Consider the following 20,462-nt stretch of genomic DNA (forward strand, 5'->3'; position numbering starts at 1 on the left):
CAGTGAGAGCTTTGAGTTTTCTTATACAGCTCAGAAAGTTTACATGTGTTATGAAGTAAGACTTCTGATATGCATATGATTTCAACTTAAATTTTTAAGTAAATACTACTTTTATTTTTTAATCTAATCTGATAAAAATGATAGAGCACTTAAACGGTATACGAGTTAAAAACTCAATGAACACCTTTTTGGATAATTAATTTCAATTCAATTTTTAATTTTATTTATACAGTGCCAAATTACAACAACAGTCACCTGAAGGCCTTTATATTGTAAGGTATACCGTATAATAATAAAACCAACCAAGAAACCAAGAAAAACCAACAATCATATGACCCCTATGAGCAAGCACTTTGGCGACAGTGGGAAGGAAAAACTCCCTTTTAACAGGAAGAAACCTCCAGGAGAACCAGGCTCAGGGAGGGGCGGGGCCATCTGCTGCGACCAGTTGGGGTGAGAGAAGGAAGACAGGATAAAGACATGCTGTGGAAGAGAGACAGAGATTAATAACAAGTATGATTCAATGCAGAGAGGTCTATTAACACACAGTGAGTGAGAAAGGTGACTGAAAAACCATACTCAATGCATCATGGGAATCCCCAGCAGCCTACGTCTATTGCAGCATAACTAAGGGAGGATTCAGGGTCACCTGATCCAGCCTTAACTATATGCTTTTGCAAAAAGGAAAGTTTGAAGCCTAATCTTAAAAGTAGAGTTTTAGGTTAATATGTGCATTGAAGAATATCTTGGTGAAAAATGACTCCAAGATTCCTCACAGTGTTACTGGAGTCCAAGATAATGGTATCCAGAGAATGAAAGGAAGGTTGGAGATTGGCCTATAATTAGCTAAGACCACTGGGTCTTGAGATGACTTATTAAGTAACAGTTTAACTACTGCCAGCTTGAAGGCCTGTGGTACATAGCGTGGTACACAGTCATATTTAAGTCATAAAATGACACAACAGCAATAGAACAATGTCAACATCCATTTGTGTGTGTGTGTGTGTGTGTGTGTTTGTGTGTGTGTGTGTGTATGTGCGAGAGAGAGAGAGAGAGAGAGAGAGAGAGAGAGAGTTACCCCCATTTAGGTGTGTAACTGTCCACACAATGCCTGTCTGTTTTATCTTTTCTTGCTTTGTCCCCTCACTATATGGAGCTTTGACAGTTTACCTGTTTCTGGCTTTAATCACTGCACACAGATGCATTGCATTTTCCACATGGACTGCTGACTTTAACAAATTATGTGTGTTATTTGAAACTGAAATCTTGGTGCCTTTGGTTGGCCCTGTCTGCTCTTTTCATGTGGCTGAGTTGTGGCTTTTATCACCGCACACCTTCCCATTCCTTCAGTGCCTTTGGGGCGAACCTCCCAGCTGACTTCTCATATGTGGAGTGGTAAGCTTGTTCGAGAGCTCAGTGAGGCAGAATCATCATTCACTCATGATACCTCTGTTAAATTCAGGGTGCTCAGGTTGGCACTGGCAGGTTGTACCACAACACCATGGGCCACCTCTATGTTTTACACTTGCAGGTATAAGTGTCAACCATCTGGTCCATTGTATGTACAGCTTTGGTCTTCTTATAGAATTTGATAAATTGTAGGGTTTTATTTCCCTTTCTGGTATTTTCATTCACCATTCTGTTGCGACACATCGTGCTTGGGAGTATAACAACAACTTCTTTCGTGCTGCCATTGAATGCAAACTCTGTGCTGTAAAGCTTCAAGATCTCAGTAGCCTTCATCAGAGGACCGGCTTGTCCTATTGGAGAGTCCCTACAATAGTGTTTCCTGAAGACACTGTGGAAAACCCATGCTGGAGAAAAATTTTACTGTGGTGATGTTGCATCTTGTCTTGTCTACTGCACAAATGCTGGACAGTGATTTCCCTCACATTCTTCTGAACTTCTTTCCCTATTTGCGTCCCTGTGAAAACATTCTAGATATTGCATTGGGGATGTGTGCATCACAAACCCAGAAGATCTCTAGGCCACACTTGACAGGCTTGTTTCTTGTTTTCTGTCTAATTGTGAAGGTCCATGTTCCATGTGAGTGTATTCAGTTTTGCTTCCTCTGTCTCGTCTTGTCAATTACTTCCAGCTGTGTTCCCCACCTGTGTGTAATCGCCCTGTGTTCTTCTGTTTGTATTTAAGTCCACCGTGTGTTCACCCTGCTGTCCACCTTCATGTGCCTCTGCTTGCCCATGTTTATGTTCATGTTCATATTTAGGTTTGCTGTCCTGTAGTTTAGTTTTTCCCAGTATAGCTTAGCTTTAGTTCTGTTTTGCCATTTCCACCTTGTGTTTTATTTTGCAATAAACCACCTTCACATCTTAGCGAGTACCTGCACTTGGATCCTCATTTATTTCCTCCACACGGCTCACTCCGTTAGCTGTGACATTCTGTCTTTCAGTCCGGCTTTGTACAGCCACTTGTTGGATTTCTGGATGTCAACCACTCCTTCCATTTGCCAGTGTTACACGCCATGCAGGGGCTTGTCCTTCCATGATGGCAACTAGTAGAGCGACTGCTCTATCTGCGATAAATATGTCTTTATAATTCACCAGCTATTGGCAGATAGAGCAGTCACTAAAGACTACATAAATATTTATATATAATTATGTGCTAATTTAACTTTATAATTTAGCTTTAGTTATTTTATTTCTAACTAACCAAAAAGCTGAATTCTTATCTAACTGTGAATGTGAATTGTTGCAAAATATTAAATGAAAATGAACGACTATAGTAAATAGCAAACATGGATTCTTGTCATTGATATTACTGTGGTTATTCATCCCCTCACTCTTACTGTTTCTCTCTATCAGAAAATAGTCCTGCACTGTCCTCTACACCAGTTTACTACAGCTTTGTCCCGAGCGACGCTCAACCACAAGGTAAGAGTCACTGTAATTAAAAGTCATTTAATAGTGACACTATGATTAAGCAACAGCAGAAATATCACCTAGTATTTGAAACAATCTAATTGTTTTATTACATAAAAATTGGGTTGCAAACTAATGTAATTTTCCTATAGAACTGAATTCAACATTTCCCTAAAACCTTAAATTAAAACCACTGAATATAGAGGTTAGCAATCCTTGGTCATTGTCACTGATATTACTGTGGTCATCTATTCTTTCACTCTCACTGTTTCTCTCCATCAGATGGACTGTCCAGTAGACCTATTTACAGCTTAGCCCAGGGTGACACTCAACCACAAAGTAAGACTCATTGTGATTAAAAGCCATAATGTTATTATGGTTTCCTATCTTTTCACTCCCATTGTTTCTTTCGGTTTCATTCTATTAGATGAAGATGAACTGTCTTCTAGATCCATTTACTACAGTTTAGCCCAGGGTGACACTCAACCACAAGGTGAGACTCATTGTGATTAAAAGCCATTTAATAATGATGCTTAGATTAAGCAACAACAGAAACGTCACATAACAAGTGTTTTATTATATAAAAATATGGGTTACCAACTAATTTATTTCCATCTATTATCAAAGCAGAGTCAGAACCCACTACAAAGATCCCCTCACCAGGTATAAACCAACCCGTAGCAGAGGATCCCTTTTATTCTCCAATACAGATGGTAAGACTGGGGGCAGCTATGCCTTATGTGTTGCATTCAGATAATATGTGATGAAGATGAATAAATGGGATGAATGGGTTTCATAGACACTCCAATGCTAACTCCAGTGTTATAATATAGATATACAGTGGTGTGAATAAGTTTTGGCCCCATCCTGATTTCCTAGTGTTTTGCATTTTCATAATAACATGTTTCAGATCATCAAACACATTTTAATAATAGACAAAGATAACTCGAGTAAATAAAAAATGCAATTTTTAATTAACAATTCCATTGATTGAGGGAGAAAAGTTATACAAACCTACCTGGTCCTATGTGAAAAATGATTGCCCTTTTTGTTAACTCATGAATTAAATGTGATTAATCACATTGTTCGGAAAGCTGGGAAAGTTCAGTTTCACTAACAGTACTCAGGCCTGATTACTGGCAGACCTGTTGAATCAAGAAATAACTTAAAAAAACAAAACAAAACAACAACATCATCATCATCTAAAGAAACACCGGAGAAACAAAGCCGCTGAAATCTATCAGTCTGGAAAGGGTAACAAAGCCAGTTCTAATGCTTTGGCACACTAATGAACCACAGTGAGAGCCATTATTACACAAATGGAAAAAATCCTATAAGAGTGGTGAATCTTCCCAGGAGTTACTGGTCTACCAAAATTACTTCAAGAGCACATCAACCAATCATCCAGGAAGTCACAAAAGAACTCAAAGAACAACATTAAAGAACCACAGGCCTCATGTTTCAGTTAAGGTCGGTCCGGATATCTGTTCGTGACCCCAAGTGAAGCAGACTTCTGTTTTACAGCAGGGCAATGATCCAAAACAAGTCCAGCTCTGAATGGCTTAAGAAAGACTAAATGAAGATTTTGGAGTGGCCTAGTCAAAGTCCTGACCTCAATACTGACCTGAAGTGAGTTACTGTGGTATGACCTTCGAAAGGCACAGTACCATGTAGGTTTGGCTTTTTTCACTCTTAAAAGTAACACCTTTATTTAGGAACTGCATTTTGTGTTTACTTGTGTTATCTAAGTGTGTTATCTATTTAAATGTATTTCATCTGAAACATTTACGTGTAACAAAAATACAAAATATACCAACTAATACCAACTAAGAAATCTGGAAGAGGGCAAACACTTTTTCACACCACTGTATATAGCTTATATACTCATTCTCAAACGTGTGTGTTAAATAATGCTGCCATGAAAAAACACGTATGTAGAAAAAAATCCTGAAAAAATCAGTTCAGAGTATAAGAAAAATATACTTTACATCAAAAATGACAATACACGTTTGGCAACTACTCGTTGAAGTTAAAATTGGCTGTTTAATGTACAGAATACAAAAATTGTTTCTATGTTTTTTGTTTGCTTTAGTTAATTTTTATTTTTTTCTATACCATTCTATCTTGCAGGTTGCAGAGTGAACTGATTGAAGACATAATCACATCTCAGTGAGAAATTTTGTAATTGAAAAATTTTCATTTGGTTTTGGTTTCCATGTTTATAAATTGTGATAACTTTTGTCTAGTTAGTTAGACAAATCTGGCTGCCAGACGCACATGTTTATAAGTAGATATGAGGCTGAGTGCTAATAAAAGCACCTGACTTGACCTGTATGTTGTCTTTTTATGTGTATAAATGCTGTTTACAAGAAAAGAGTCGTTACAGCATGCACACGCACACACTCACTGTGGTCAACCATTAATCTAAAACTGTTGCATTACATTTTTTCCCCAAACAGACGCATCACCTTCTGGGTGAGCCTAACAAGCATGTCTCTAACTGAAATGTGGTCTAGTACAAGATAAAACACAGTGTTGTACAAAAAATATTTTACAACAAATGATTCATTAAATTTAAACAGGATTTGCGTTTACATGGCGCACCCATCCCTCATTGCAGTTAGACCTGCTGACTCACTTAAATAGAAATCCTCTGATGAAGTGAAATACGCTAAAAGATCTCAACAAGTAATGATAGACTACGAAAAAAAACAGTAGGACACTCAAAGTAACAAAGTCACTGACATCAAAACAAAGGTTTTGGAGTGGTCTAGTCAAACTCTGGACCTTAATCTGTTTGAGATGCTTGACATAACGTTAAACAAGCCATTTATGCTTGAAACCCCTCCAGTGTGTCAAAAAAAAAGAATATGCTGCTTAACCCTCTGGGGTCGACGGACATGCTGGCGCGTCAAAATCACATGACCCGTTTAAGACGGCACAGCAATAACATGCAGCGACCAAGAGTTTTTGTTTCAACTTGTGTCGACTTTAAACTATATACCAGTTTTTGAATTGTGTCGATGGGCGTAAAACCAGAGTTATGATCAAAACTACACGTGGTGCTTTTCTTTCTGAATAAAACAGTGGCGTTTACAGCAGGAATCAACGGTAAAAACAGTGTTTTCTACAGACAGCATTAGCCAACACTCTCCGCTTAAAGCTAAAAAATGGGAGGAGTGATACACCTCCTGTTGTCAGACCTGCAGGTTTTATCACTGCAGGTCTTATAGTAAACACAAACTATTTTTTTTTTTTGGACTGGCGCAAATAATTTGTGTGCCTTCTAATTTGATACAGAACACCTGATTGTTCTGTAAATAGATTTAAATGGTTATATAAAAAATGCCTGAGGCTTTGGCTGCATTTTTAGGTAAATAGTACCATATAACTTTGTTGTTTACCTTGTTGCATAATTTTTAAAAATGTACAATTTGTATTTGCATTTCAAGTTATGAAAGTGATTCGTTAAACATATTTGTGATTTTTACAGTAAAAAATATTTTTAAAAATTTAACTTGGATTTTGTTCTCAAGATCTGGAGAGGTCTGGAGAGGTTAACCTCTCCCATCCCCGCCTCTGAACCCGCCCTGAACACGCACCTGTGGCTCATTCACACTGATCCTGGCAGACTACTTAAGATGGCAAGAGAGGTTGCTTTCTCGCTGGATCATCACACTACCTAGTGTCAGTGTAGCCTAGCCTATGAAAGTGTTCCTTGTGATCTCCTAGAGTTTCCTCCTGACATTGTTTTCCTCTGTTTACAGGCCTTCTAGACTCCCTGCCCATCTTCCCTGCCGTCTGGATTTCTGTGGATGTGTGTGAGTGAGCGTGAGCTTTTTGGAGAGAGTTACGGATCAGGTTGAAGAGGAGTGTGTGTGTACCCCCGTCTGGGATCTTCCCTTCGGACCCCGCCCTACTTCTTGGAGCTCCATGTTATCTTTTCCACTGTATATATGTATATATTCTCACTTGGTGTCACATTGTGAATAAACCCTCACCTCACTCTAAACTTCAGAATCCTGCGAGTGAGTCCTCTGCCTACTAATCGGTGACAGGATTTTATGTTATTTGTCAGAATTTAGATCAGTTGTGTTAATACAGTATGTCAAGATGAAAAAATAACTCCAAATTCAGATATTTGAGGTTGTGCTGAAAATAATGATACAAAAAAAAGCAAGATGAACAGCTTTTAAAGGTGAAATATAGAGATCAAATCATAAGTAGTCAAAATGGCCAATTATACCCTGGACCCCAGAGGGTTAAACAATTTTGCAAACAAGAGTGGGCCAATTTCTTTTTTTTTGCTAGAACCAGGTAGGTTTAGATAGCTTTTATTTCCATTAATAAATGAATCATCTTTTAAAAACTACATTTTTGTACTTACTTTGGTTATCTTTATGTGTTTAAGCAGATTCATCAGAGCCCAGCTGTAATGTTTACCTCATCTTACAGACTGTGTTCATCACTGTGATGGTGGCTCTGCTGCCGCTGCTGGGTCTACTTCACTATGGGAAAATTGGAGCTACAACAACTAACTTATGTTCAACATCATGTAAATGTAACTTTCATTAAATCAAAGATGGCAGTGTGCGTTAATGTAGTGGCTTCCTGCTCTTCACATTCAGTGCTTTGTATTCTATATTTTCTACATGTATATGTGTGAGTGCATGTGTTTTTTACTACTGTGTGTCAGGTAGAATGTACTTACAATCGTCATGGCCTTCTGAGTTTGGGATTACGCTGTTCAAGGAATATTATGTCTGTCATGAACCGTAGTTCTAATACACAAGCTGGACCCAGAAGCAAACACAATACGTGGAAAATGACACAAAACAAACTTTACTTTTTAACTTTTAAACAGACCGACTTCTGCTAAATAGATCAAACTGGGCAGAAAGTCTACAAACACATAACATCCTTATAGAATATGATGTAACACTATAGATCAACTTACCTCAGCATATATAAAGCATATAAACAATTACAGCAATATGATGCAACAAACACAGCAGTGCTACTAATCCAAAATACTCAAAGCTTCATAGAACTGAAAACAACATGGAAATTTATTTTTAGGTCCATTCTGCCCCGATACATTCACGAGAAGAGTTCCCAAAATTGTACAGTGGACACATGTGATTAAAGCATCTTTCTTTCAGCTTAACGAGCGAACCGTCAGCTTGTTCCAACAAACGTTGAAGTCCGTTTGGCTCAACACCACCGAACATACCCATATGGAAAAGAAATAGAAAAAAACTTATAAAAGACTTGCATAAGATGTAGCCTACTTCATATAGTGAATCATATAAGGCTTATATGATTTACTCATGAAAGTGGCCACTTTCTCATTACTTTCATATATTATTTTAGTAAGTATCCAAAACATACAAGTTTCATTTATATAATTTTTCAAGGGATCTTATATCTGTTTTTTTTTACTCTTGTATGCTTTTCATAAAAGTTTCACACAAGACAAATACAAACTTTATAAGATTTATATATATCTTTTCCATACGGGCAGGCAGCAATATAACATAGCATTAGCATAGCATTAACATAGCACAGCATAACATAGCATAGCATTAACAGTGCAGTGATATTCGGGACTGAAACCGAGCAGCATTCACTGACTTTCAGCTTGTTGTGTTTGTAGATATATTACTGACTTTAATTATCTATAAAATCATCTTATTCTCTGTAGGATTAAGGCTGGATTAAGGATGCAGACCCTGAACTGGAACACAGCTAGTGTCAGTGTGTTTACTGGTTTAACAAAGAAATCAAATGGTGACCTCTAGTGTCTTCAAACAGAGGTGATCCAGTAATGCTGCACTAATGAATTAGACTAACTATTCACTTTAGCTAAAGTTATTAAGTTAGCTAAAGAGTTGGGATGCTGTGTAAGACATAAATAAAGCTCAAATACAAAGGTTTGGACACCGTTTTGCATGTTTCCCTACTGTAGGGGTCTCTGCAAGCATACAGGGCTCTGAGAGGGTACAAGATGACAACTTTGGATTTCTACTAGAAACAGTCGATCATATTTGTTTGTCAAATCTGAATTCAGGGCAAACTACGCTAAATTAGCGTTTTTAGCAAACAGCTACAATAAGCATGAAAGTTACTGTACGGCTATCATTTGTTAACATGACGCTTGTTCTTATACATGTAATACATTTATTACCAACTTGAGAGTTTATCCGCTGGTCATTTGACATGACGAATGACTTCTGAAGTCTTAATTCAGCTCAAGACGCTATAGATTCCCGTTAGTAACACTTTCAGTCCGCTAGCAAAATGTAGTTCTACTAATCTGCGCTTGAACCGGAACCGGATGTAAGTCCCAAAAAACTGAATTTTGGAACTGAAACTAAATGGTGAGAGTGAAACTGAAATTATTCAAGAGCTGAATTTTTAAAGGATAAAATGCAGTTTCAAAGCAAATGAATTCATTTTCAAAATATAAAATTCAATTTCAATTTAGTGATGATCATTTTCAAACCATAAATTCAATTTCAAATTAGACTAATTCAAATTCAGTTTTCAAAAGCATTTATTCAAGTTACAATTCAGATTCAATCCGAGCAATTCAAATTCAAATTTAACTTATTCAAATTCAGTTTCTGATGGCACAGATTTCTGCCCATATCACTCTGTTTAAAACAAAACATAACTGAATATCACAAGTTTAACAAACTTCATGGCAGTGACGGAACAACAGAAACTGTAAAGCTCTGATAAAAATGCTCTGTCAGAGACTGACCTCTGTCTAAGCTAGTACCCACCTCCTCCACCCAGGATCAGCAGGATGAAGAAACCCACTGCAGCAATAGCAGCGATCAGTCCTCCTCCACCTAAAAGTAAGAACAACCCACCGAGAAGACGTTACTGAAGGAGAACTCAAAGTCTTTGCACTTTTTTTCTGAAGTTTTTCCACGATTAGTAGAAACAGCCTCCATCTTAGCCCATATTTACTTCTGAGAAATTCTGCCTCTCTATGACAGTCTTTTTATTTCATTTTATTACATTTTACTGTTCAGTGGGAGGTCAACACTCCATGCATCAGCTATCTCATTATCCACACACCTCTTGTGTCTGATGTCTAGATTGTATTCTTGAGCCAGCAAATCCCACCTCATCAGTCTCTGGTTATGGTTATACATGTTCTTTAGAAATAGCAAAGGGTTATGGTCGCTATATACCATAACAGGAGTTGTGTAACGTAAACGTCAAAATGCTGAAATGCAAGCAACATGGGTAATTCTTTCTCAATCGTGGAGTAGTTAAGTTGGTGAGGCTTAAACATAGCTGAGAAGTAGGACACTGGGTGACTGATGCAATTCTCCATCCTGTAGCAGTATTGCCCCAGCGCCAATAGCACTTGCATCCACTTCAAGCTTGAAGTCCTTGCTGAAGTCCAGAGCGGCCAGTACAGGGGCACTGCAAAGGAGAGACTTGGCACAGTCAAATGCATGTTGACACTTTGCAGTTAATATGAAGGATTCCTTTGGACTGCAGAAATGATTTACAGGAGCCACTACTGTCAAAAAATTCAGGCAGAAATATCTATAGTAGCTCATTAGACCCAAGAATCCCCTGAGCTCCTGTCTTGTTGTAGGCACAGGGTAGCCCAGGACAGCCTCCACCTTCGCATTCACGGTGCACACCCAGCTGTGTCCCACTTGCTGAGGTATGCCACTACTGCTTTGGCAAATGCCTGCTAACACAGAGTTCATAAGCCGTTGGAAAGTGGCTGGTGCATTTCGCATACCAAATGCAATTACTGTGTACTGCACAAAATGTTCTGGAGTAACAAAAGCTGAAATATCAGACCCTACTACTGAGAGGACCTTGCCAGTACCCTTTTAACAAATCTAATTTTGTTATTTAGACAGCTGCTCCGATTCTGTCTATGCAGTTTTCCATGCGAGGTCCAATGGATATATTCTTTGGCCAGGAAAATGCTGTGTAATAATGTCACAGATTTGTGGAATGGGGTGAACACTCTTAATAATTGTAAACCATCTCTACCATCAACTTTTGAAAGTATTTCTGGGATAGATAACAGCGCAGCATTATGGAGACAACATTACAGTGCATTTTTTAACCCTCTGGGGTCCAGGGTATAATTGGCTGTTTTTGACTACTTTTGATTTTACCTCTATATTTCACCTTTAAAATATATTTTTCTTGCCTTGTTTGGTATCATTATTTTCAGCACAACCTCAAATATCTGAAATTTGAGTTATTTTGTCATTTTCGTGTACTATATTAGCACAGTTGATCTAAATTCAGACAAAAAAAAATTAAAATCCGAGTAGAAAAAAGTTATATTTTTACTGTAAAACCCACAAACATGTTTAACGAGTCATTTTCATAACTTGAAATGCAAATAGAAATTGTACATTTCTAAAAATTAGACATGACATGGTTCTGTTGGCTTCATCAGGTGGTGGCCTCCAGCTCGTACTGGCATGGTTGCAGCTGAGTGTGAAGCAGCAGGAATGAGGATCAGCACCTCCAAATCCGAGGCCATGGTTCTCAGCTGGAAAAGGGTCAAGTGCCCACTCCAGGTTGGGGACGAGTTCCTGCCCAAAGTCGAGGAGTTTAAGTATCTCAAGGTCTTGTTCTCGAGTGACGGGAGAAGGGAGCCGGAGATCGACAGACGGATTGGTGCTGTGCCTGCAGTGATGCGGACGCTGCACCGGTCCGTCGTGGTGAAGAGGGAGCTGAGTGTAAAAGCGAAGCTCTCAATTTACCAGTCGATCTACGTCCCTACCCGCACCTATGGCCACAAGCTGTGGACAGTGACCGAAAGAACGAGATCACGGAAACAAGCGGCAGAAATGAGCTTTCTCCAAAGGGTGGCTGGCCTCTCCCTTAGAGATAGGGTGAGAAGTTCAGCCATCCGGGAGGGGCTCAGAGTAGAGCCGCTGCTCCTCCACATTGAAAGGAGCCAGCTCAGGTGGTTTGGGCATCTGACAAGGATGCCCGAACCCTCCTGGGTGAGGTGTTCCGGCCATGTCCCACCGGGAGCTGGCCCCAGGGCAGACCCAGGACACGCTGGAGAGATTATATCTCTCGGCTGGCCTGGGAACGCCTTGGTGTTCCCCTGGATAAGCTGGAGGAGGTGGCTGGGGAGAGGGAGGTCTGGGCTTCTCTGCTTAGGCTGCTGCCCCCGCGACCCGGCCCCGGATAAAGCGGATGAAGATGGATGGATGGATGGATGGATGGTTTTATGAAAGCCTAAAAAATCCCGCTGGAACACGAGACCACTAACTGCATGACAAACAAGGCAAGAAGGTACTCTCTGAGTTTGTAGCTCGCGAAGGAAGTCAGCCCAGGCCTTCACCTGTCCTTAGCCAACTTCGACTGATTCCTTCGCTACAGCCCTTTTTTATTGTCAGCATGCAATCATTCATGAACATGCAATTACAAATACATGTGACATTCTTAAGCAGGCATATCAGTGGATATCAACATCACCAGTGTCTGTATTCTGTGTGTGTCGTTATGTGTGTGTGTGTGTGTGTTTCCATCTATACCATACATAGACATATGACCTTTCAATGAACTTAAACTGTGTGTATGAGGTATGCAGAAAAGCAGAAGTGAGCGTCTCGCTAAATGATAGGAACAGGAACTTGCAACAGGTCATGTCTCAGAAGAACATTTAAAGGTGTGAAGTCTTGCACTTTTAAGAAACAGAGCAGTCTACTTCCTAAAGCTATAATGGAAATTATAACGTTGACGCTGCTTCATCTCATCTCATGGTACACATGTGCACACAGAATCTTATCAGACTGTTAAGAACTGTTAAGAACAGCCACCCCTAAACAGGGGTGGCTGTGGCTCAGGTGCTAGAGCAGATCAGCTACTGATCGGAAGGTTGGTGGTTTGATCCTAGGCTTCCCCAGTCTGCATGTCAAGTGTCCTTGGGCAAGATACTAACCCCAAATTGCCCTCCAATGCATTCATCGGTGTGTGAATGTAGTTATAATTTGCACTTGAGTTTAGAAGTGCTTGCATGAGTGGGTGTGAATGGGTGAATGAGGCATGTTGTATGCATGTATAAGAATCAGTCCATTTACCATTTACCAAACAGAAGCCCCAGGTACACCACCAACCTGTTCATGTGTCTAACCGTTTTTCCCCACTCGGCGACACACCCGCCAGGGGTCAAACTCTGGTAATTGGTGATTCTGTTCTCAGACATGTGAAGCTAGAGACACCGGCAACCATAGTCAATTGTCTTCCAGGGGCCGAAGCAGGCGACATTGAAGGAAATTTAAAACTGCTGGCTAAGGGTAAACGTAAATTCAGTAAAATCATAATTCACGTTGGCAGTAATGACACCCGGTTACGCCAATCGGAGGTCACTAAAATCAATATTGAATCGGTGTGTAACTTTGCCAAAACAATGTCGGACTCTGTAGTTTTCTCTGGTCCCCTCCCCAATCAGACCAGGAGTGACATGTTTAGCCGCATGTTCTCCTTAAATTGCTGGCTGTCTGAGTGGTGTCCCAGAAACGATGTGGGCTTCATAGATAATTGGCAAACCTTCTGGAGGAAACCTGGTCTTGTTAGGAGAGACGGCATCTATCCCACTTTGGATGGAGCAGCTCTCATTTCTAGAAATATGGACGAATTTATTAAACCCCCCAAAATATGACTATCCAGAGTTGGGACCAGGAAGCAGAGTTGCATTCTTACACGCCTCTCTGCAGCTTCTCTCCTCCTGCTACCCCCCCAAAAACCCATCTCCATAGAGACTGTGTCAGCTCCCAAAAAGACAAAAAACAACCCAAAAACCAGCAAGAAACTTAAACATAAAAAATCACAACGGAAGAACAATACATTATCCACATCTGAACCAAAGAGTAAAACAGTGAAATGTGGATTATCAATATTAGGTCTCTGTTAGTACATGACTTAATGATTGATCAACAAATCGATTTACTCTGCCTTACAGAAACCTGGTTGCAGCAGGATGATTATGGTAGTTTAAATGAATCAACACCCCCGAGTCATTCTAACTACCAGAAACCTCGAAGCACAGGCCGAGGGGGCGGTGTGGCAGCAATTTTTCACACCAGTCTATTAATTAACGAAAGACCAAGACAGACTTTTAAGTCATTTGAAAGCCTGATGCTTAACCTTGTCCACCCCAGCTGTAAAACTCAGAAACCAGTCTTACTTGTTATCATCTATCGTCCACCTGGGCCTTACACAGAGTTTCTCTCTGATGTCTCAGACTTTTTATCTGATTTAGTGCTCAGCTCAGATAAAATAATTATTGTGGGTGATTTTAACATCCACGTAGATGCTAAAAATGACAGTCTCAACATGGCATTTAATCTGTTATTAGACTCAATTGGCTTCTCTCAAAATGTAAAAGAACCCACCCACCACTTTAATCACACTCTAGATCTTGTTTTAACATATGGCATAGAAACTGAACATTTAACAGTGTTTCCTGAAAACCCTCTGCTGTCTGATCATTTCCTGATAACATTTACATTTACAATAATTGATTACACAGCAGTGGAGAGTAGACTTTATCACAGTAGATGTCTTTCTGAAAGCACTGTAACTAAGTTTAAGAATGTAATCCACCCACTGTTATCATCTTCAATGCCCTGTACCAACATAGAGCAGAGCAGCTATGTTGGGCCTCGCTGCATCTGGCGCCTGCGCCAGCAGTTGACAGTTCTCCAGTCTACAGCGCTGGCTCTCTGTCTGGCAGATTGCCCAAATGTTGCGGGTTACATGGCCGGCAGGTCCCACTCAGTGAGCTGACACCCCTAGCGAGTCACGTCCCTGGCTGCACTGCAGCTCCAGGCCATGTGACCTGGCCCCCTGTCTACGTACAGCGCAGAGTGGCTGCTATGCCCTCGTGACGAAGCCACTGAGTGGATGAGCTGCTGCGGCAGGCTCTCTCTCCCTGGCACTGTGTCACTGGCTAGTGCCAGGCGGCGATCTGATATGACTCGGTTTCTCCAGCCGGCGGATCCGACTCGCCGTCTGGAGCGTCGTCTGCATATTGTGGGTTTCTGTCATGGCGATAGCCAGCTGCTGTGCTCGAGTGGCTTGGTAGGGTGTGCTCTCCTGGCGTATTGCCCGCGTTCGCCAGCTTACAGGCTGGCGAACGCGGCCTGTAAGCTGCGTTCGCCAGCCTGGCTACACTAGGCTGAATTCTCCAGCCTAGTGTAGTCAGTTTTCTGTCTGGCGTGTTGCCCGCAGTGTGCAGTTCACACGACCAGCGGGGTTCCTGTCTTTGCTCAAGCAGTGCGGCTTCTCAGCTCAGACTGCAGCTTGAGCTAATGCTGCTACTGCTGCTGCTGCAGCTGCAGGCTGTTTTTCCCTGGTGTCTTGCCAGAGCTTCGCAGGTTTATGCGCCTCGATGTGTCTGATACTTCAACCTGCGAGTGTGTGTGTTGCAGCCTGTGGCACCGGCTGTGCACAAGTGTCTCATCCTCGAGTTCACTCTTGCTGCTCCCCTGTCTACGGACAGCGCTAGCAGCCGCTTGGCCCTGGGGCAGACCTGCGGGTTAAGTCCCTGCTTGGCCTTCAGCGTGCCGTACACGCTTGTCAGACCTCGCTGTGTCTGACTCTTCAGCCAGTGAGTGAGAGCTCTTCAGCCTGCAACGCTGGCTCCCTGTTTGGTCCATTGCCTGTGTGTCACAGGCTTACACGGCCAGCACAGGCCTGCTCAGTGAGCTGGGACTTTATGACTGACCTCGAGTGTCTTGTTCAAGTTCACTCTTGAGGCTCATCTGTCTGCGGACAGCACATAGTGACGGTGCTGGGGGTGGACCTTTGGGTCATTGCCTTGCTCAGCCCTCCACTTCAGCAGGCTTCCAGCCCCCCTCCCTGTCTGTCGACAGCACGGGGCAGCTTCGGCTCTGTGGATGGACAGGTCTCATCCCTAGCTTGACCTGCTACTGTAGGCTGTGCTCCCCTGGCGCGCTGCCCGCTTCGCCGGCTTACATGCCAGTCGGACCTCACTGTGGTGAGTGAGAGTGCTCCAGCCCATAGTGTCTGACATTGCCCGCATGTCGTAGGCCTATGCGACCAGCGGGATACTACTTGGCAGCTCGGTGTGCTGCGCTCCCTGGCAGTCTGCCTCGCGGTTCCCGGGCTGACCTTGAGAGGCCGATCACTTCGGATCCAGCGTCCTGCACGGGCCAGTTTGGCGTCTGCAGACTGCTGCCTCCACCCCCCGGCTTGGCCTTCGTGTCTGGCGAAGCCCTGACCGGGGTGGTCTGCTTATGTGTACTTTGTCAATGGTTCATTGGCACCTTTACTCTCGGCGGTTCGGTTGCACTGAAAGTCAACCAACTTTCTATAAATGTAAATAAAGATGGCCACAAGACTATCTGTTTCCCCGGTCATGTCTCTGTGTTTATTTGGTCTCTTTCTGTTTCTGTCTCTCTCTGTGTATTGATATCAAGCTCTTGGTCTCAGTTTCTGTCTGTTCCTCTGTCTCTCATTCCCTCTCTTTCAGCTCTGTCATGTCTATCTTTCTGAGTGTGCTATTGTCTTCTGTGGTCAGGCTGTGTGCGTAGTCTCTTGTCTATTAATATAATGTTTAGTTTTTCTTCTCCTGTCCGTTTTCCTTTGTCCTTTGTCAGAACATCTGTACACCTGCCCTTATTTCTCCAAGCTGCAAGTTTCTAGTATGTTTTCCCAGTGTAGGTTTCAGTGCCCACATTATATTTTGCTTTTATTATGTATTTCACAATCAGCCAAAAATATTGGCTCACTTTCTATTAAGTTCATTTCCCCCCTGTTGGTTCTGTCTGCATTTGGGTCCTCACTCCACACACCATGGAAAACTCTTTCTTTTATCACAGAGCATCGTCCTGCAGTACACCTACAGTAACCCACTCGTCAGTAAACAAAGAACTCAACGATCAAATGTGTGGCTACATGTGATGTTGTTAATACTTATTGCCCTTAGTATAAGAAATCTTATGCAGGTGTTCTTCCTGACACTTTTTCAACTATCTTTAAGTTGAAAAAGTAGGGTGGCTGTAGCTCAGGAGGTAGAGGAGGTCACCTACTGACCGGAAGGTTAGTAGTTCGATCCATGGCTCCTCCAGTTTGCATGCCAAGTATCCTTGGGTAAGATACTAACCTCAAGTTGCTCTCCAATGCACCCATTGGAGTATGAATGTAGTCAGTAAGCATTCAGTTCAGAAGAAAGTGCTTGTCTGATGGGGTGAATGTGGCATGTTGTATATGGCGCTTTAAGTACTCAGGGAGAATGGAATGAACTTATATAGCCATGCTTATTGATTTGTGGCCAAAAATGATTGGCAAGTTCCAGAAGAGGTTTAAAAGGGTTAACTGAGATATTTCACTTATTATGTGAAATATCGCATCATATATTAAACAGATTTTTTTAAAGATTGTAACTATTGATGGCTCTCATATGCTTCCTTAATGTTTCTCTTGTGCCACCAAGAAAACTTTGTTCATTTTTATCATTTATTTATTCATGTGTTGAAATATCTTATTAAATATGAATTTGGTACATAGTTTATACTCTGTATAGTTTACATACTGTAAGCTATGAACAAGATTTAAGTTTATCTTGTTGTTCTTTAATGACACTACTATACCTTCAGTTAAGTCATTATAAGCTAGTGATGAACATCAAAGTAAAAATGCAAGCGTGGGAAACATGAACCAGCCTGCTTTAAAATGTCAAATGCAGCAAAAGTCTGAAGTGGTTACTTGTTACACCCATTAATAGTGAACTTCACTATGACTGGGGCTTGAGTTGTCACAAGACCAAATCGGTCTCACTGGAAACTACTTTCATAAAACTACTTTGTTGCATTGCATGAAGTTGCATTTGATATTAAAACACTTTGACCAGCAGGAAAACACCCGTGCTCACTGCTGTAACACCTCAGTCTTCAGTTTGCAGCAAAACAGCATGGATGTCAGAGCTCTCGGCATCAGACTGTGTGAGTAATTTCTCAATTTCGATTTAGAAATTATATTTGAAAAAAAAAATAGCTTTAAGAGAAAGGATTGCATTTTTATGAAACGGTTATGAGATATCAACTTTGGCACATAGCTTTATTCCACATTACAAAAACGTTAAAGTTATAAATTCCAAAATGTGATGATTTAGTTTTCTTTTTACTTTAAAACGAACTAGCCCATAGCCTAGTGGACAAGTTATGATATGGAACAAAATGTTTTATTTGTACCTGTAAGAGTCACCAACTCTTTTATGTCTTCAGTGATGACCATTATGATTATGAATCTGCTGGTTGTTCAGGATCAGAGAGTTGGTGAGCACCTGCCATTCACACCTCTATTTAGCATTTTATTTCTTTCATCAGTCAAATACAGATTAGAGATGTTAGTAATAAAATACATTTTTGTGGTAATGGCTGATATAAGTAAGTTAATCACATTAGCAAATAATAGATGAATAAGCTTCTATAACCTTCAGGTATTTTATCTTCCTTTTCTCTTTTAACTTTTTTTTTTTACATTCAACATTTAATCCACACTGTTTCAAAGAGGCGAGCCTTTTCCCTTCTGATGACCTCAATTGGATGCTTGGCTTTACTTTATTGAACGCTCTGGTGCTGTTGCTCGGAATGTACTTAAGCAACGATTGCTGGTGTAGAAGTAAAGGTAATATTTTGTACACTAAAACTTTGTTTCAATTGCTTTTGCTTTTTGCACGCTCATATCATGCTATTTACCAAAACTGATCATTGCACCATGAATATTGTGAAAAATGAAAAATGTGCTACATTTATTTGTTGCTTAATGTTGAAAAATCCCAGTTGTTATTTATTTATTTTGTATAATGAAGATGCTTTTGTGTGTGAATGATGTGCTTTCACTCAGACTCAGCCGAGAATGAAACCGAGTCAGAACACAAATGTTGTTACTGTTAATTCTTATTATATTTGGAAAAAGAAACACAATGTTATAATATAACAGGAAGAGGAAAGATATTTAATCAGGCCTCTTTTTTTCCCTTTTCAGTAATAATACCAGAAAAATAAATACATTTATAATTTGTACATGTATTTATAAATAAACTAAAACATTTTAAACAAATGAAAACAAAACACAAAAAAGTCTGCTTTTTTGTCTTGTTTTTTCCTACACCTTTGTTAAATGTGTACACATTATTTAGAATGAACATTCACTCAAATTTTTGAATAAAACTAATTAAAATAATGAAGCTCTTTAAAAGCAAGAGTGGCTCAAAAGAAAAATATCCCAAAACCCTTTTAAAAGTTTCAGTATTGAAAAAAATATTGTGCAATATACTTTGTGTATATTTTGTGCAGTATAATTTTTTATTTCTCAATTCTGTAATGTGAAGAAAGCAACACTAAAACTTCACTAGCTACGCTAATGAAATGTAGGATGAAACCCAAGTAGCTGTTTAGAGCAGCTGATATTTATGTCATTAAGATGAAGCTACAGAAAAATAATGCTCTGATATAAGAGTGACATAATTTTCTTCTGATTGTCAGATTTTCCTAAGATTTCTAATTATACCTAATAAATATAGTAAATAGCAAGTATTTTTCATCATCACTGATGTTACTGTGGTCGTCTGTCCTCTCACTCCGGCTGTATCTTTCCATTAGAGGATGACATGCTATATACTAGAGCCATTTACTACACCTCACGCCCGGGTGAGACTAAACTCAAAGGTGAAATTTATTTTGGTGTGTAATACAAACAATAGCGTCTTTTCTATCCGTTAAAGAAAATAAACAAATGTTTTGTTTTGTATTTCTTTTAAATCTAACAGGTCACAAAAAAGAGCGGAATGAAGACAAAATCACATCTGAGTGAAAGTGAAGACATTTATCACATATTGTTATTGCAATTGAACAAGCTGTACATTGTCTGCTGGGCATATAAATCAACTAAAAGATCTATAAGTACCAATAAGGTTCACATACTAACAAACGCTTCTGTCTGTTATGTAGACTTTTAAATTAAACCACTTGTTGCATCTGCTCATTCTGCTTGTGCATGAATGCTGTTCAAAAGAAAAAAGCTGCTGCAGCTCATTTCTTCTAAACAACAGGTACTCACTGTGGTCAACGCTGATGTGAATGTGTTGCATCGCTTTGTTTTCCAAAACAGATGAACCAAGTTTGTGGTAAACAGTGAAATACACCTGCAAAGTTTACTACCGAGTATGTCTCTATGTGTGGTCTGGTGCACAGACCGAATAACTGGTGGCTTGTTTCACGCTGCAGCAGAAACTGTTCAGTAGAGTAAAAAAACAAGCCATTTTATTTTCTTTTGTTTTTAGGTTATGAGACGTGAGATGATGACATGATTAAGATGCTGAGAGGTGGAGCTCTTTTCTACTTAAACATTTATAATTATATCAGACCAAATATCATTATGAGGATAAAAACGAGCCTTCATGTAATCACTCATTTTTTAAAATCACAACTAGGGAACTAAATCACCAAACTAGGGAAGTAAACATCTTGCAAGTATCCTGCTCTGTTTGCACACTATCTGTATGCTAATTTTAACAATTGCACTGTACTCTGCTTTGGTAAC

At 40.3% G+C, this 20,462-nt stretch overlaps 1 long non-coding RNA gene across 1 annotated transcript; it reads left to right on the plus strand.

Moving 5' to 3' along the window:
* Positions 1–17,769: 17,769 nt before the first annotated feature.
* LOC106096986 (uncharacterized) lies at positions 17,770–18,545 on the plus strand. The gene is made up of 3 exons (XR_001223323.3): positions 17,770–17,860; positions 18,143–18,193; positions 18,429–18,545. It is a non-coding gene; the product is annotated as an uncharacterized LOC106096986 (long non-coding RNA).
* The last annotated feature ends 1,917 nt before the right edge of the window (positions 18,546–20,462 follow it).

This window comes from Oreochromis niloticus, linkage group LG3 (genome assembly GCF_001858045.2).
Source record: "Oreochromis niloticus isolate F11D_XX linkage group LG3, O_niloticus_UMD_NMBU, whole genome shotgun sequence".
Lineage (NCBI taxonomy): Eukaryota > Metazoa > Chordata > Actinopteri > Cichliformes > Cichlidae > Oreochromis > Oreochromis niloticus.